This window comes from Leptopilina boulardi, unplaced genomic scaffold, assembly GCF_019393585.1.
Source record: "Leptopilina boulardi isolate dan_hultmark-lab unplaced genomic scaffold, ZJU_Lbou_2.1 LbouV2_305, whole genome shotgun sequence".
Classification (NCBI taxonomy): domain Eukaryota; kingdom Metazoa; phylum Arthropoda; class Insecta; order Hymenoptera; family Figitidae; genus Leptopilina; species Leptopilina boulardi.
In genome coordinates, this window is record NW_026137869.1 from 398,457 (window position 1) to 416,017 (window position 17,561).

General features: G+C 25.7%; 1 protein-coding gene across 3 annotated transcripts in view; it reads right to left on the reverse strand.

Moving 5' to 3' along the window:
* The window catches only part of LOC127283034 (5-hydroxytryptamine receptor-like), a 175,761-nt gene that overhangs the window by 157,562 nt on the left and 638 nt on the right, over positions 1 to 17,561 (reverse strand). For 2 of the 3 annotated variants that reach the window (XM_051307687.1, XM_051307684.1), the window contains exon 1: positions 6,096 to 6,593. The exons of the other annotated variant lie outside the window; for it this stretch is intronic. The gene's annotated coding sequence lies outside the window, so the exon portion shown is untranslated. Of the gene's footprint in view, positions 1 to 6,095; positions 6,594 to 17,561 lie in introns of those variants that run through there. 3 annotated transcript variants of the gene reach the window in all.

Genomic DNA, 17,561 nt, shown 5'->3' on the forward strand with positions numbered 1-17,561 from the left:
GAGAGAATCTCGTTTCTTCTAGAGGTTATTCTAGACACGTAGTGATTTTTTTTTTTTTTTTTTTTTAACGAAAAAGCTACTGCACTTTGTAGTGAAGTGAGTTAAATCATGCCATAACTATATAAGATACCGTCTTCCCATTTACTTTTTATCCCGGAAGTGCTATCTACAGAGCAATAAAGCCTGTTGCTTATCACATCTTGTTTCGTTTTACTATACTTCTTTTTTTTATTATTATTATTTTTATATTGCACTTTATTTCCCAATAAATATCAATTTTTCAATTTTTATATCAAAAATCCATAAATATCCAACGTTTAAAAAAAAATATATTTATTTATATTTTTTTTCGAAAAAAAAAATATTTACTTGCGGATACTATTTACCATCTGATTTTTAATTAAAAAAAAAAAAATTTAGCAAAAGAGGAAAATAGTTTCTGCCAAATAAAAAAAGGAAATACTTTTATGCGTGAGTCAAAATGAAAATTTTTTTAAATAAAAAAAATATTTTTATACAATCGGGAAGAGAATATAATAATTATGAAATATATATATATATGAAAAATAATTTTTTTTTCTGTTTGCTTTTTTGGAAATAATAAATAATTTCAAAGGAATTTATAATAAAAAAGAATAATTCTTTTCAAAGTAATATTCTAGAAAATCTCATGTATTTTGAAATAAATGCAATAAAAACATTGGTAAAAGAGAGTAGATGTTATACGAACTCGTATAAAAAAATTAATCTCTTCTTTCATGTGTCTCTTTGAAAAAATGAATATTTTTCTCCTCGAATACAAATCTATCAAAAAAAAAATAAAAAAAAAACTCGTTTTTTTATCCCTTTAGGCAATGTGAATTTTATACATTAATTTAAACAAAAATAATAAAATGGATTTTTCAATTAAAAATTTTGTTAGTTTAAAAATTTTTTTTACATCTTTTGTATTTGAATTTTTGTAAATTGTTTCTTTATAAATTATAGAAGAAATAATTATATTCTTTCTACGACTTATTAATAAAAAATAAATATAAAAAAAAAAAATTGGAATATTTAAATACAATTGGCAGGTTCAATTCACTAAGGTCAATAAAGGAAACAAAGGTTAAAGCGATTATGACAATTTGCATTATTGAGAAAATTACATTTACGTGTAAGAAATGGCATATATATAAAGGTTCATGTAAAGTAGACGGCAATTTTCCCTGAAAATTGATGGGAGCTTCTTATGAAATTTGAAAGGGATAAAGCCAATCTTGTTTTTAGAATCTATTTTCAATGCTTTTCGTGACAGGCCTTGGGATCAGAAAAATATTACCTTTCATTTCGACAATCTTTTAATATACCTAATATGTAACCTTGCACTTGATATAAAGCTGTATAATTTAAATTTTTATTGATCTTTCCTCAGTAATTTCTTTCTTTTTTTTCATAAAATAGATTTTATAATGAATTTTGTATTTTTCTTCCTTTACAAAAATAATATCAATTACAATAGTAAATTATTTTTTTTTTGCAGAAAAGAATCTTAAATTTATAATATTGAAATACATTTTTCATAAAACGGAAATAGTAAAAGTGACAATGAAAGAGGATTATTATAATAAAAGCAAATTTCACGTTCTTATATGTATTCTCTTCCCGTGAATCAGGATTTTGATAATCTCCGGCAAAGATTTAGTCTTCCTCATTCGTTACGACTTTAAGTCTTTTCTTGATTACTTTTCTTTCTCTCTTATAAAAATAAAAAAAAAAAAAATTAAATCCTCATTTTTGTCTATAAATTATAATTAATGGGACACTAATTCTTATAAATAATCAACAATTTATCCAATCACAATTTCCCTATATAATGTTAATTATATTAATAAATTAATCAATATTTATTTTTTTCTTCTATTTTTTAATTAATTACGGGAAAAAAAAACTTTATACTGTTTTTTTTAGCTCAATTAAATAAGAAATTATTTGTTAACATTTTGTTATCATTATACATATATATATACTTATAAAGTTAGAATGACAAATAATCCTTTGTTTGTTGTGCGCGAAAATCGTGTTTTCTGCTTAGCGCTGCTTTGACTTTTTTTTTTAACAGGGATTTCTCGTCTGTGTTGTTTCTGCATAAATGCTACTATGAGAGCCACTTTTATCTCTAGGGTTCATCATGAAACTTCAAGAATCCCTTGCAGCTGTTTATAATAAACTGCTAATGGAATAATATTATAATAAAAAGTATAAACGACAACAATATGTATTTTTAGCTTCCCTTGCAAAAAAAAGTAACTTTATTCCAAGTAATTATAAAATTATTATTTTTTTTTAAAATTATTATATAAATAGCTTAATAGAAATTTATACAATATAAAATAAAAACAAATTTATCCAACTAAAATATTTGAAAATTTGTTTACTTTTTTAAAACTTGCACATAACAATTTCATGTGGCAAACAATCGATGCACTTCAAGTAATCGAGTGTATCAACCGTAAAGAAAGATCTATTTATTTCAAGTAAATACAGTTTCAATATATATATATAGTAGGAAATGAATTATTTATTATGTTATTGAGATAGATAAGTCTGTTGTCGCCAATGTAATTTAAATAAAATTCAATTTCATTTTATCGCATCCTCTTTCGAGTCGAAAATTGTAATTTTTCAATTTCACGCTCTTATTCCATTTTAAAGCATAACAATAAATATATAAATTTTTTAATAAATAAATTTTTAAACTAACAAATTAGAAAAAAATTATTTTGCAAAAATTCTAGTGTTAAATTATTTATTTACTAACAATAATATTTTAATATTGATAATTATTAATTATTAATTAATATAATAATAATAATTAATAAGTTAATATGTTATTTATTAATAAATAAATATTATACATTTTTATGATTAAAAACTATTTTTTTTTTATTTCTCTTCGATTATCAATTTTTATGCCAAAAAATAATTCTAATCTATTCTACATATTTAAAACAAATTTGAAATTTAAATTAATTTTTATTTTATATATAACTAAATAATTATCTCTAGTCAATTATTTGAATCAAAAAATAATTTTTTTTTTCCAATGTAAAATTTAGCAAAAAACGAAAGCAATTTTCGAAAATTCCCATTGAGCGAGTTTACTGGTCAATTATTTGAATCAAAAAATAATTTTTTTTTTTCAATGTAGAATTTAGCAAGAAACGAAAGCAATTTTCGAAAATTTTCCCATTGAGCGAATTTACATTGACGTCAAGCGAAAAATCTTTCTAGTAACTTAAATGCGCAGACGCAAAAACTTGTCTAAGGTAAGTCGCATTAATAATAATTAAAAAACGAACAAATAATAATAATAATGTATAACCTAAATTTTTTTTTCAATGAAAATTTTGGAAAAGTGAAAAAAAAACTTGCCGCAACGCAAAAGCGTAAAAAAAACCATCTGAATGACGTACCTTTTTGAAATGACTATTAAACAAGTGATTGTAAACAGTTATGATATACGTATAACCGCAGAAATTCAATAACTACGAGCGAAATTTGAACGTGAAAATTGAAATTCTACAAAGCTCAATTATTTTCTTTTTCTTTCTTTCTTTTCATTCAGATAGAAATAATACTTTTTATACACTTTATTGAATGAAATATATATCTTAATTATGTATAAATAATGTTATTTATTATTATTTATTATTATTTATTATTTTTTTTTTTTTTAATTATTTTTTAAAAATATTTTTGTTATTTTAATTATTTCGCGCGTATTTTTTTGTAAACCTTGACTAATACCAATATATAAAAAAATAACCATTTATCACCTATGGTACGCGATTGTTAATTGCAAATTTAAATGAACTTGATTTTTTGAGGAATATTAATTAAAAAACAACTCAGCGCCAGATTAAAACACGAGGAATCATGAATATTCCAACAAAATTTTATCTACCCAAAGTGTATAATTACAGAGCGTAGTAAAATGCTTCTTTAAAATGACAAAAAAAAAAGAACAAAAAAAAAAACAAAATTAAAGAAATTTCAAAAAATTTATTCCATACTTCAAGGTAATTTGAGTTTTAAGTAATTTTTTTCCCTGCAAAATATATTTTTAACGAGAAAAAAAAAATTTAATTTAATTTAATTTTTTTAATGAACAATTTATATGAAAAATGATTGATTCTGAAAGTTATTAAAGGATTATTTTAACTATTAAGAAAACATTTTTTTTCCATATTAAAAAAATATAAATTTATTATAATTATATTTTTAGCATTATTTATAATATTTAATATATTTTAATTTCTTTATTATATTATTTTAAATTATTAATATATTTGTTGAATATCAAAAACCTTTATTTTTCCCCTTCAAAGAAACACATTAAAATTTAAAAATTCTAAAATAATAAACTTTTTTGATGAGAAAAAAATAGATTTTATATAGATTATAACAATCTTTTACTTTTGTATATATTTATATATATATAATCTTGCCGGTAAAACAAATGAAAAAAAAAAATAAAAATTGTGTATGTAACAAGAAGAGTTGAACCGGAAAAGAAGCCAATTTATAACCTACTAGATTCTTAAAAAAAATGTTGGCCTTTTTTTTATGCAAGTGATCCTCAAGTTTTATCTCTTTCTTCACGAAAGAGTATCACATTCCTGTTATATGAAACATAAAACTAAAAGTTGGCTTAACTTTTTATCAGAAATTATTTTCAAACTACATTCTTTGAAATTGTTTTTCAACTTGAAAAAAAAAATATATATATATAACTTTTTTACTATTACATAAAAGAGTCTTCTAAACTTTCCAATATCAAGAAACATTTTTTATTACACAGTCTCTCATTAAATTATTAATCTAATTATTATTATTATTATTATTATTATTATTATTATTATTATTATTATTATTATATTATGATATTACATTATACCATTATTACTACTATTATTATTATTACTATTACTGTTATTTTTATGATTATTATAATTATTATGATTATAATTATTATTATTATTTTTATTATTGTTATTATTAATATTATTAATATAAGAATAGAAAGATGTAAACCGGAAGTTCGTCCGAAACCGAAAGGTGTGGACTATGAATAAATAATAAATAATAATAATAATATTAATATTATTACTGATATTGTTAATATTAGTAATTAAATTATAAGGTTAAGCAAATTACACTGACATATGTGGCAGAAATTGATTGTACTATCTACAATTTAAACTGTAAATTTTTAAATCTACTTCATAAATTTTCAAATATTTACTATAAATCTTACAATCTGTATTCTAAGACTTTCAATATGCATTGTACAAATTATAATATGTATTGTAAAATTTACGATATGTATTGTAAAACTTACGATATGTATTGTAAAGTTTACGATATGAATTGTAAAACTTACAATATATTGTAAAACATACAATCTGTACTGTGAATCTTACAATATATATTGTAAATCCTACATTATTTATTGTAATTTCTATAATCTTTATTGTAAATCCTACAATATAGATTGTAAATCCTACAATATTTATTGCAAATTCTACAATCTTTATTATAAATTTTATAATCTTTGTTGTAAATTCTATAATCTTTGTTGTAAATTCTATAATCTTTGTTGTAAATCCTACAAACTATTTTTTGTAAATCCTATAATTTTATATCTCTGTTGTAGATCTTAATATATCTCGATTGTAAATTTTATATTCCTCACAGTAAATCTATACATTTCTACATAATTCACTATCTTTACTTTAAATCTTGCAATCTATAAGGTAAATATTAAAATCTTTACTACCTATATTGTAAATATTAAAATCCTCACTGTAGATCCTTGCAATTAAATATAAATATTTTTACATTTACCATCTTTCAAAAAATGTCAAAATATATATTTTCGTAATTTAATAAAACTTTCTCAAATAAATACTTTAATTTCTCCACCTTTTCGTAAAATTCTCTCGCAATTATCATTTCAAACTTTACTCCCAATATTCATCCAAAAAAATTATTTCAAAACATCATTTTTTTTTTTGCAAATAAAAAACAGAGAGAAAAACTGGCATTCAAACCTTGTGGTTATCATCATCAAAATTGTTCATGACGAGCATTGTCCCAAGGATTATTGTAATCTCTCAATGAGTTGTTTGCATTCATTTGAGGAGTCGCAGCTTTCCATTTGAGACCGGAAGTCACGTGTGTATCTATATGTGTGTGTGTTTACTTTTACAAAATGAGAAAAAGAAAATTAAATTTTTATTCTTTCTCTCTTTTATAAATTCTTTTTTTCACCCCCTCAAAAAAAAAAAAAAATAGAAAAAGTTCAAATTTCTTTTTTATATTGTGATTGGCATATATAATGGAAGATTGCCGGTGGTTCCACCACACGTTTTTAGGATGACAACCCACGCACCACGAGGCAGGAAGTCACGATCGTCCGGCCACGGACGAATCAGATTCGCGGATGGTGTGCGTGTACACGAGTGGTGACGACACGACACGAGCGACCGATCCGTTAGGCAAAACCTAAAAACGGCGCGCATTTCACGAGGTGTCGCGAAGAACTGAAGCACGAGATGGAAATTTCAGGTGCGCACGCGCATCACTTTGAAGGTTCGAGGGTAACCCTCTCGAACGCCAGCAGCACACGAGTTGTATGTATGTGCTTTTATATATCTACATAGATATATGAATTTGTGTCTGTGTATGTGTAAGTATGACGTCCAGTGTACCTTCGGGATGAAATTGAACGCGCGCGCGCTTTTCCTTCCCGGGGTTTTATCCCGTGTGCGTAAAACCAACAATTTTCCTCGGGGGTTTCCAACCTCGTCACTGTTTCTAGTTCATGCGTCACGAATGCAATTCTCCTTCCTTTGCACATTCCAAAATTTTATCATCAGTGTCATATAAATTTATACAGTGAATGAAATTATTATTTTAAAAAGAATATTTTCTTGATGCCTATTTAAAACTATTTTCCATGTATTTTATTATTATAGTTAGAAGATTAATATTCGTAAAATATAAGAAACACTTCTTTTAAATTAAGAAATATTTTAACGAAGCCTGAAGTACGCAACGTTTATGATAAACAATTTTTAAAGAAATAATTTTCTAAAATGAAAAATTCTATATAATTTTTTGCATCAAAAATATTTTTTTTTTATAATTTGTTGATTAATTAAAACTGTAATAAATATTTTTGAGGCAAAAAATTATAGAATTTTTCATTTTAAAAAATTATTTCTTTAAAAATCGTTTATCATAAACGTTGCGTACTTCTGCTTCGTATATTTTACAGAGAAAAAAAATATTCTTAATTTAAAAAGTTTTTCTTTATTTTAAGAATATTATATTTCTAACTGTAAAAATAAATTACATGGGAAATATTTTTAAGTAGGCGCCAAGAAAATATTCTGTTAAGAATATAATTTTTCAGTGTATATATATATACATACACGTATAGTATATTTTTTTTAAAACAAAGATATCATAAGTAAAAGTTAGTGTTTAAAAAATATTTTTTTTAATTTTGACATTTTATCAGTAGTACAAGTCAATATTAAGTCAATTTTTTTTTTAAATTTGTAATTTTGTAAATATTTAATCAGAATTATTTTTAGCTTTCGTTTAATTTTGTCAGTAGTACAAGTCAATATTTAATTCGACAATTCTGTATTTACTCAGTAGTAAAAGTTGGTTTTAGTCAGACATAATGACAAAATTAAAAAATCAGTAGAAAAGTAAATATTTAGTCGGCCTTAAAAAAAAATTTGTCATTTTAACAAGTAGTACAGGTCAATATTTAGTTCGAGATCTATGTAGTTTTTATCATTAGTACAAAATTACGTAATAATTTAATTATAAAATCAGTAGTACAAGTAAATATCTAGTCAGATGTTTTAAAAGTTTAAATTTTTTCAGTAGTACAAGTCAATATTAAGTTCGGTATTATGCAATTTTTTCAGTAGTAAAACTCAGTTTTAGTCAGACATAATGGCCAATTTTGAAAAATAGTAGAAAAATAAATGTTCAGTCAGACATTATGAATAATTCTAAAATCAGTAGTACAAGTCAATATCTAGTCAGACATTATAAAATTTTGTATAATTTGGCAGTAGTACAAGTAAATCTTAAGGCAGACTTTATAAACTTTTTTGTAATTTTAACAGTAGTACAAGTAAATAACCAGTCAGACATTAAAAAGGTTTCTACTTTTGTCAGTAGTACAAGTCAATATTAAGTTCGGTATTATGCAATTTTTTCAGTAGTAAAACTTAGTTATAGTCCGACATAAAATGGTTAATGTAGAAAAATAATAGAAAAATAAATGTTTAGTCAGACTTTTTTAATTATTCTAAATTAATCAGTAGTACAAGTAAATACGTAGTCAGACATTATTAAATTTTTATAATTTTCGCAGTAGTACAAGTAAATATTCAGTCAGACATTAAAAAGGTTTTTAATTTTGTCAGTAGTACAAGTCAATATTAAGATCGGTATAATGTAATTCTTTCAGTAGTAAAACTCAGTTTTAGTCAGACATAATGGCCAATTTTGAAAAATAGTAAAAAAATAAATGTTCAGTCAGACATTATGAATTATTCTAAAATCAGTAGTACAAGTAAATATCTAGTCAGACTTTATAAAATTTTGTATAATTTTGGCAGTAGTACAAGTAAATATCTAGTCAGACATTATAAAATGGTTAATTTAGAAAAATTGTAGAAAAATAAATGTTTAGTCAGACTTTTTTAATTCTAAATTTACCAGTAGTACAAGTAAATACGTAGTCAGACATTATTAAATTTTTATAATTTTCGCAGTAGTACAAGGAAATATTCAGTCAGACATCAAAAAGGTTTCTAATTTTGTCAGTAGAACATGTCAATATTAAGATCGGTATAATGTAATTCTTTCAGTAGTAAAACTCAGTTTTAGTCAGACATAATGGCCAATTTTAAAAAATAGTAAAAAAATAAATGTTCAGTCAGACATTATGAATTATTCTAAAATCAGTAGTACAAGTAAATATCTAGTCAGACTTTATAAAATTTTGTATAATTTTGGCAGTAGTACAAGTAAATGTTAAGTCAGACTTTATAAACTTTTTGTAATTTTAACAGTAGTACAAGTAAATATCCAGTCAGACATTATAAAATTTTGTATAATTTTGGCAGTAGTACAAGTAAATATCTAGTCAGACATTATAAAATGTTGTATAATTTTGGCAGTAGTACAAGTAAATATCTAGTCAGACATTATAACATGGTTAATTTATAAAAATAATAGAAAAATAAATTGTTAGTCAGACTTTTTTAATTCTAAATTTATCAGTAGTACAAGTAAATACGTAGTCAGACATTATTAAATTTTTATAATTTTCGCAGTAGTAGTACATGTCAATATCTAGTCAGACATTATAAAATTTTGTATAATTTTGGCAGTAGTACAAGTAAATGTTAAGCCAGACTTGATAAACTTTTCTGTAATTTTAGCAGTAGTACAAGTAAATATCCAGTCAGACTTTCTGAATTTTATATTTTCGTCATTTTTTCAGTAATAAGAATAGGTTATATTTCAAAATAATTTTTGGAAAATATTTTGATAAACCTAATTTAAGATTTTGTAAATTTTTTTCCATTTTTGTAAAAAAAAAAACTTTTCTATTTTTTTTTTAATAGAAAAAATTCACATATTTTACGATAATGGTTGGTACATAAGTTTCCTAATACTCGACCTTGTAGTGTTTAGTGTGTATACAAACATTGCTTGTGTATAGTAAACAACTATGTTGAGAGCAGAGTGCGTTTAGATGCCCTCGACTAAGGGCGGCTATAAAAATTTGTTACGAAGTGTCGGTATCAAGAAAATATTTTATAAACAAAGTACATATATACTCTCTTATTACAAAAACAAAATTTGTATTTTATTTGCTTGTAAATTTAAATACTAATAAAACATAATTATTAAAAAAAAAATTTCTGCTATATCCGTAATTTAAAAAATTTCATTTTTCAAGTGGAAAAATATACATTTAGTCAGACAAATTAAAATAAATTTTAAGTCTGACTAAAAATGACTAAAGTACTGTATTCTCATTTTTTTAATTATAAACATTATTATTTCGAAAATATTTTTTTCTTTGAAATTGGGGTAATTTTTATTCAAACCAATATTTGTATATACTTTTCTACTTATAAAGTGACGTTAAAAAAACTATTTTAAAATTTTTCTAACTCGTCTAACTAAAATTATATACTTTTCAACTTAAATATAACCCTTAAGTAGTTGCGGTCTAATTTGTTCAGACCTATGCGAGTTAATTTTATTTGTCTGACTACATCTATACTTTTGCTACTTACAAAGAAAAGTTAAGTCGTTTTGAGGGTCATTTTTTTTCCAGAAAAACACGGGTTTTACTGAAAATATAAAAAAAAAATTTAATTTTTTTAATTACTCAACTTTAATATTAATTCATACGAATATAATTTCTCTTCCTTGAAAATATGAAAATTTACTTCAGTTACATAAAAGGAGTGGCCTAGATTTCTCTTGACTGACACATATATTGTTTTTAATTAAGAATTGAGAAATGTACTTTTATAAAGATTATTTCCTTGATTCTTGAAGAGGTTCATTAAAAATGAAAATTTTCTTTATCTTTCGTAAGAATATTATTCTGCATTATTTTTATTTTCTGATTCCTTTTTTTAGGACCAATTTTATGTCTTCTTATTTTTTATAATTATTACTACGTTATTTATTTTGGACATTATAATATTATTTTATTATTATTTTTATTATTATCATTACTATTGTTATATTTTTTTATAGAGCAAACTAATTTATTTTAATGGGTAACCCTAGTTTTTTTACATATATATATATAAATACGGTTTCATATTATGTCAAACAATAAAACTGTTTTGTTAAAAGAAAGTCATTAAACGTGCCATAATTGAAGAGCTCTAGAAAAAGTCATTTAAATTTTGAATTAATTCCACTCACTTGCAAACTAGGATAACTGCACACATTATTTTTCATTTTTTTTAATATAAAGAAAAAAATATACATATCAATGAAAAGAAAAAAAAAGACTTTCATTAAAAAAAAAAAAAAAAAAAAAAAAGAATAAAACGATTTTTAACTTTCAGTAGAGCATGAAGGATTGCAATTCTAAAATATAATAACTTTGCTGACCTTTCGATATACACTAAAGGCCAACGGAACATTATTCTCCAAAATCTCACCCTCGAATGTATTTATCAATAAAAAGCATTGATGGTATTTTGAAATTTCAAAAAAAAAAGTTACTTCAACTGTAAAATGACATTTTCTATATTACACACAAAAGGAGGGTGAAAAAAAAAATGAAAAAAATTTTTGTTGATAAAACTTTCTATGGGAAGAGAGAAGAAAATGTAATCAATAATGAAATAAACTAATATTTTCAATTTGTATATATTAACATTTATATTTCATTATTTATCTATTGATAAAATTTTATTATTTAAATATTTAAAGTGCACTTTGATATTTTGTACGTTTATGTAAAATATTTCAATTTAATTTATTTTATTCTACATAATTGATTCCTTTTGAAAAGTTTCAAAATAAAAAAAAAAAAAAATTGTTGATAAATTTAAATATGTTTCAAATTTTTATATATTTAATTTATTATTTCAACATGTATTATTTTTCCAATTATTTTTGTTTTTTAAATACAATTAATAATTTTTTTTTTAAATAAAGTATTATATTATTTTCATTTTTTATCGTTACTAGGTATCGTATAACAATTTTTGAAATTTACATTTTTATTCATTCCTTTAATTTAGAATTGGTTTTACGTCTTTTCATTTGAAAAAAAAAATAAAACAATAACTCTCGTGAGTGAATTGAGATGAAAAAAAAAAAATACTACGCTTTATACATTGAAGGTCGATTTTAGAGCATAGAAGATAAATATGCGAACCTTTATCTAACTTTTTCTGCACAAACAATATGTGATTTTGAATTTAAAAACAAAAATTCTAAACTCCCACGAATCTTATTTTATCTAATTATTATTATTTTTTTTTAAATAATTTTTGACCCCCTGTACTAAATTATTATTATTTTTCTTATTTTTATTATTGTTATTATTATTATTGTTGTTATTATTATTATTATTGTTATTATTATTATTATTGTTATTATTATTATTATTATCAAAAGAAAACAGTTCAATATTGAATAACAATTTAAATACATCAAACTGTTTTATAATTAAAATTTTATTGCATTTAATTACTAAAAGTAAAATTAAACGTGAAATTATAGTTTAATGTTAAACTGAATAACTGTAATTACCGATAAATTAATTGTAAATAGATTGCTTAACTACCTCTTGCTTTGTAGAAATACCATTACACACAAATGCTTTGAGATTGGTCGTCTATTAATTACATTCAAATATTTAATTATAATTTTACGCAGATTACTTAACTAATGATAATAATTATAATACAATAAATAATTATTAAAATATAATTTAAAATAATAATTATAATATTAAAAAAATTATTATTATTATTATAATATAATAAAATATAATAATAATAATAATAATAATAATAATAATTGTTGTTGTGTATTGTGAAAATAAAAAAATTTGAACTTAAAATGGTTAAGATAATTTAAAACAATTTATTTAAACACAATAGTTTTGATACAATTCTTGTCTATTTAAAATTACTGCTTGTTACTTCTTTTTATTTTGAGCGATTTTTAGTGAATGAATACTCTCTTAAGGGTTCCTATCTACTTTCCTCATTACCTGGCACGGTGCGCCAGAAGGAGGTTTAAATAAAAATGAGTTGGCACTTAAAAATTTTTTTTGATTATGGTTCTTAAATAAATAAAAACCATTTTTCAATAGGTTTTAAAATCAACTTACGTGTCAAATTTAAAAAAAATTGAGTTTTAAATATATAAAAATAGTGTTTTATGAGGAACCAGAATTTATTTAATGTATACTTATATGCGTATAGATAATAGATGTTTTAGATTTGGTTTCATATAAATTTATTAACATTGAAGTTATTTTATTGTTTTGTTTTTATATTTATGCATTAAGAGTGTGTAATGTTAGTTAGAAATCGGCCGGTAAATGTTTGTACTAAATATTATCGCGCGTCGATAAACAAGTTACCGACCGCAGAGCGTAAAGACGTAGTAGCCGATTTCGCCGCGCGGGCCGCATGGCCAAAGCTCACTCGCGTGCGCCCAGCCTACCGAGCGGCTATATAAGCTGCGCTCTCGGTGAGGACCGCCACTCTCGTGCTACACGGAGTCCGGGTGGGTCTTAACCACTTGACTTGGAGTCTTACTCCAAGAATCTTTGCGGAGAGTTTTACTCTCGTTCGTCGGGTTTTACCTGTCGAACATTATATCGGTTTTAGTGTATATATTGTATAGTAACGAACCGTGAAATAATGTGTCGCGATTTAAAGTAATGTATAGTAAAGATTTGTAATATAACGTAACAAAATGTATAGTAAAATAACGAAATGTATAGTAACGTAAATTTGAATTCTCGAATGTTTAAAGTAGATTCTCCGTTTTATTACCGTTTTAATCTCCGTTCTTAGATATACTTAGAGTGTTACTCTTCGTATAATTGTAACACGAGTTTTACTCGTGGTTCACCGGTTATCGCGAATTTTTAGGCAGTAAAGTAACTGATTTATGGCTCATCATAGCGAGTTGAAGCCGATTTTGTTAATGCGCGGCTCAAATATACGACGTTCCCGATTGATGCCGATTTTCAATTCCCGCGGCTCAACATTTATTTTTGATAGATGCCGAAAAATCGTTACTCGAAACCGACTTTCGCGATTCACTTGTAATCCTCGTATAACATTGATATTGTAAATACCGTTGTAAATAAATAATTTGTGATCAGTTTGTAATTAACCGTTATTATTGTTTATTATTTTTTTGGAATCAAAACGAACCCTGGCTCGGCGAGCTAAAAATATTGATTCTCACAATTACAAACGTTACAGATTTTGGCGCCCGAACAGGGACCGTTAATCAAAAAAACGATCGTAGTAATTTCATTTTTACCGATGTATCGCGTTTTCTTTCGATTAATTGTCACCTCCGTTTATCCGATCGCGTTTTAGAAATGTTTCCTCGTACTTTTAATGTTAAATTCATTTGAAATTGTTACAACCGTTAATTTTTAAATTGTAAATTCCGTAGTATATTAGTATATCGTAATATTACCGTCATTTTTCGCTTTTGATTTATTGTATCCGTGTAACGTCTATGTAAATTTGTAAACCGGTCGAGTATCCGAGAAATTGTCACGCGCACCGTAATATACGTTTTTCGTTTTCATACGTTTTTGTAAATAGACCCCGTTATGTAATTTTGTTATTCCGATAGAAATTTCGTTAAATCCATACCGTCGATTCTAAGATAGCCAGATTGTTACTCGAGAAATGCAACGTAGTGCATAAGGAGAACAATGCGCGCATCTTAGAATGATCAGTTCCGTATACCGTATTTTTCCGTAGAGTCCGTATCCTGTGATAACTCGTGTGTCTAAACTCGAAATAATCGAACACATACCGAACGAGTCTATCAAATTTGTTATCAGAAGTGCTTGAAATAGTTAGTACATCCCGGGTACCATAGTGGCACCACCGAAGTTGTTTGCACGTCACGAAAAAGGAATGTCTGGTCGTCGTTACAGACATTTCCTTTAACACGTCTTCAACGTTTTTGTTTCCTTTCGTTTCATGAAGCCTAAACATACATCTGAGTTTGTTGAATTGTATCAAGAAACATTTGGTCCTAGTTCTGACCATTTTGTTAAGAAACTTGCAACATTCCGTTTGAATTACATACTCACTGATATTGTTCGTCGCTCATGAAATGAAAACCCTGTCGCCGTCAAGAAAATTCCATAAGTACGTCGTCTTATGTAATTATCACCGTTTTTTTTTGTAAATATGTAGTCCACAGTAACCGTTTAACCGAGTGAACAACACCGGTTCATTATCCGTCTTTTCTTAGTATCGTCGTATCGTTCGAAAGTTTTGTATATAATTCGTTTCATCGTAAATAAGTACCGTCGTTGTAAACCGTAAAAAGAAAAAAAAACGAAGAAGAATCCAGAGAAGCTACATCCAGTCCAGTCAGTTCCAGTTCAACACGGCTCAATCAAGATGTCACGAATACCGCTTTATGTCGTGTGTCTAAATTTTGTTTTGTAAATTATTTTGTAATATATCTTGTAAGTAAAATCGGACGAGTGTAAGAAGAAAACTACACCGAAAGTTTTCTTCCTTTAAAGAAAGGGGGGTGTAATGTTAGTTAGAAATCGGCCGGTAAATGTTTGTACTAAATATTATCGCGCGTCGATAAACAAGTTACCGACCGCAGAGCGTAAAGACGTAGTAGCCGATTTCGCCGCGCGGGCCGCATGGCCAAAGCTCACTCGCGTGCGCCCAGCCTACCGAGCGGCTATATAAGCTGCGCTCTCGGTGAGGACCGCCACTCTCGTGCTACACGGAGTCCGGGTGGGTCTTAACCACTTGACTTGGAGTCTTACTCCAAGAATCTTTGCGGAGAGTTTTACTCTCGTTCGTCGGGTTTTACCTGTCGAACATTATATCGGTTTTAGTGTATATATTGTATAGTAACGAACCGTGAAATAATGTGTCGCGATTTAAAGTAATGTATAGTAAAGATTTGTAATATAACGTAACAAAATGTATAGTAAAATAACGAAATGTATAGTAACGTAAATTTGAATTCTCGAATGTTTAAAGTAGATTCTCCGTTTTATTACCGTTTTAATCTCCGTTCTTAGATATACTTAGAGTGTTACTCTTCGTATAATTGTAACACGAGTTTTACTCGTGGTTCACCGGTTATCGCGAATTTTTAGGCAGTAAAGTAACTGATTTATGGCTCATCATAGCGAGTTGAAGCCGATTTTGTTAATGCGCGGCTCAAATATACGACGTTCCCGATTGATGCCGATTTTCAATTCCCGCGGCTCAACATTTATTTTTGATAGATGCCGAAAAATCGTTACTCGAAACCGACTTTCGCGATTCACTTGTAATCCTCGTATAACATTGATATTGTAAATACCGTTGTAAATAAATAATTTGTGATCAGTTTGTAATTAACCGTTATTATTGTTTATTATTTTTTTGGAATCAAAACGAACCCTGGCTCGGCGAGCTAAAAATATTGATTCTCACAATTACAAACGTTACAAGTGTCGAACGGTATCTGAAATTCTTTAGCAAGAACAAAATCAGCCAAAATCCTCATCTTATAAATTTCCTAAATCCAAAAGACGGTACGAATCCATAGAAAAACATGGTTGCAAAACAAAAAGTAGAAAAGTAATCTAATAACAGCTGCGACTTTGTGCGCCCTGCATGCTGCTGCCATCTGACGGCGGCAGGAGGTAATGAACGTGTCATTATATTACTTTTCGTTTTGCAATCGTGTTTTTGTATGGATTCGCATAATCTTTCGGATTTAGGAAATTTATATAAGATAAGAATCTCTAGCTGCTTTTGTAAAAAAAGTGTCCGTCTTTCAAGAAGAAAGTATTTTAAAATTAATGTTTATCATTTTCACGTTTAGTGCTGTTTTTATAGGGCGATAATTAAAGGTCTCTTCTTTACAAAGAATTTCAGAGACCATTCGACTCTCTTCAATAAATTTTGTCCCTCTTAAAATAGTTCTTTTAATATTATAATTTAATTTTTTTAAATCGGATACAAACACTACAGCAATATAATTATTTATATGTAAAATTAAAAATAAGTAATTATTTTATCATTTATTACAGTATTTAATAGATTAAATAAATTCTGATTCCCGCATAAAATTACTGTTTTTTTATATAAAAACTATTTTTTTTTTAAATCGGGCACGTAAACTGATTTTAAAAACTATGTTTTCAGCAATTTAGAAGTGTTTGGTTTTGAAATTCTATATTTGCACATTTTTAATGGTGTTATTTCATGAACCCAAATAAGGACATAAACTAACTTGCTGATAAAATCTTGAATAATTACAGACAATTTTTATTAAATGTTTATTCTACAGTAATATAATTTTTGGGTTTTTTCCCATTCAAACACATTGATGATTCTATTCTATCCCTAATCCCTTAAGAGAACTTATAAAAAGTAATTATAATATTTAAGATTTTACTTTAAATAGAAAATACATTTTTTTTATTGTTAAGTAATAAAAAATAATAATATAGAAATAATTATCAGATTTATTTTTTATTTAATTTTATTGTAAATTTTACTCTACTGGTATTTATCTATATTACGTGTGAATAAACTAATAATTCCTGGGGAGAAAAAAAAGGGGAATTTTTTTTTTTTTATCTTTTTGGATTTTATAATTGTTACTTTTGAAAGAGTCTTTCGATTAAGTGTCAGTAGCCTTTCAGAAGAAGCTGATGCTCAAAACGTTCCAATATATAAGTAGAAAAACCGATA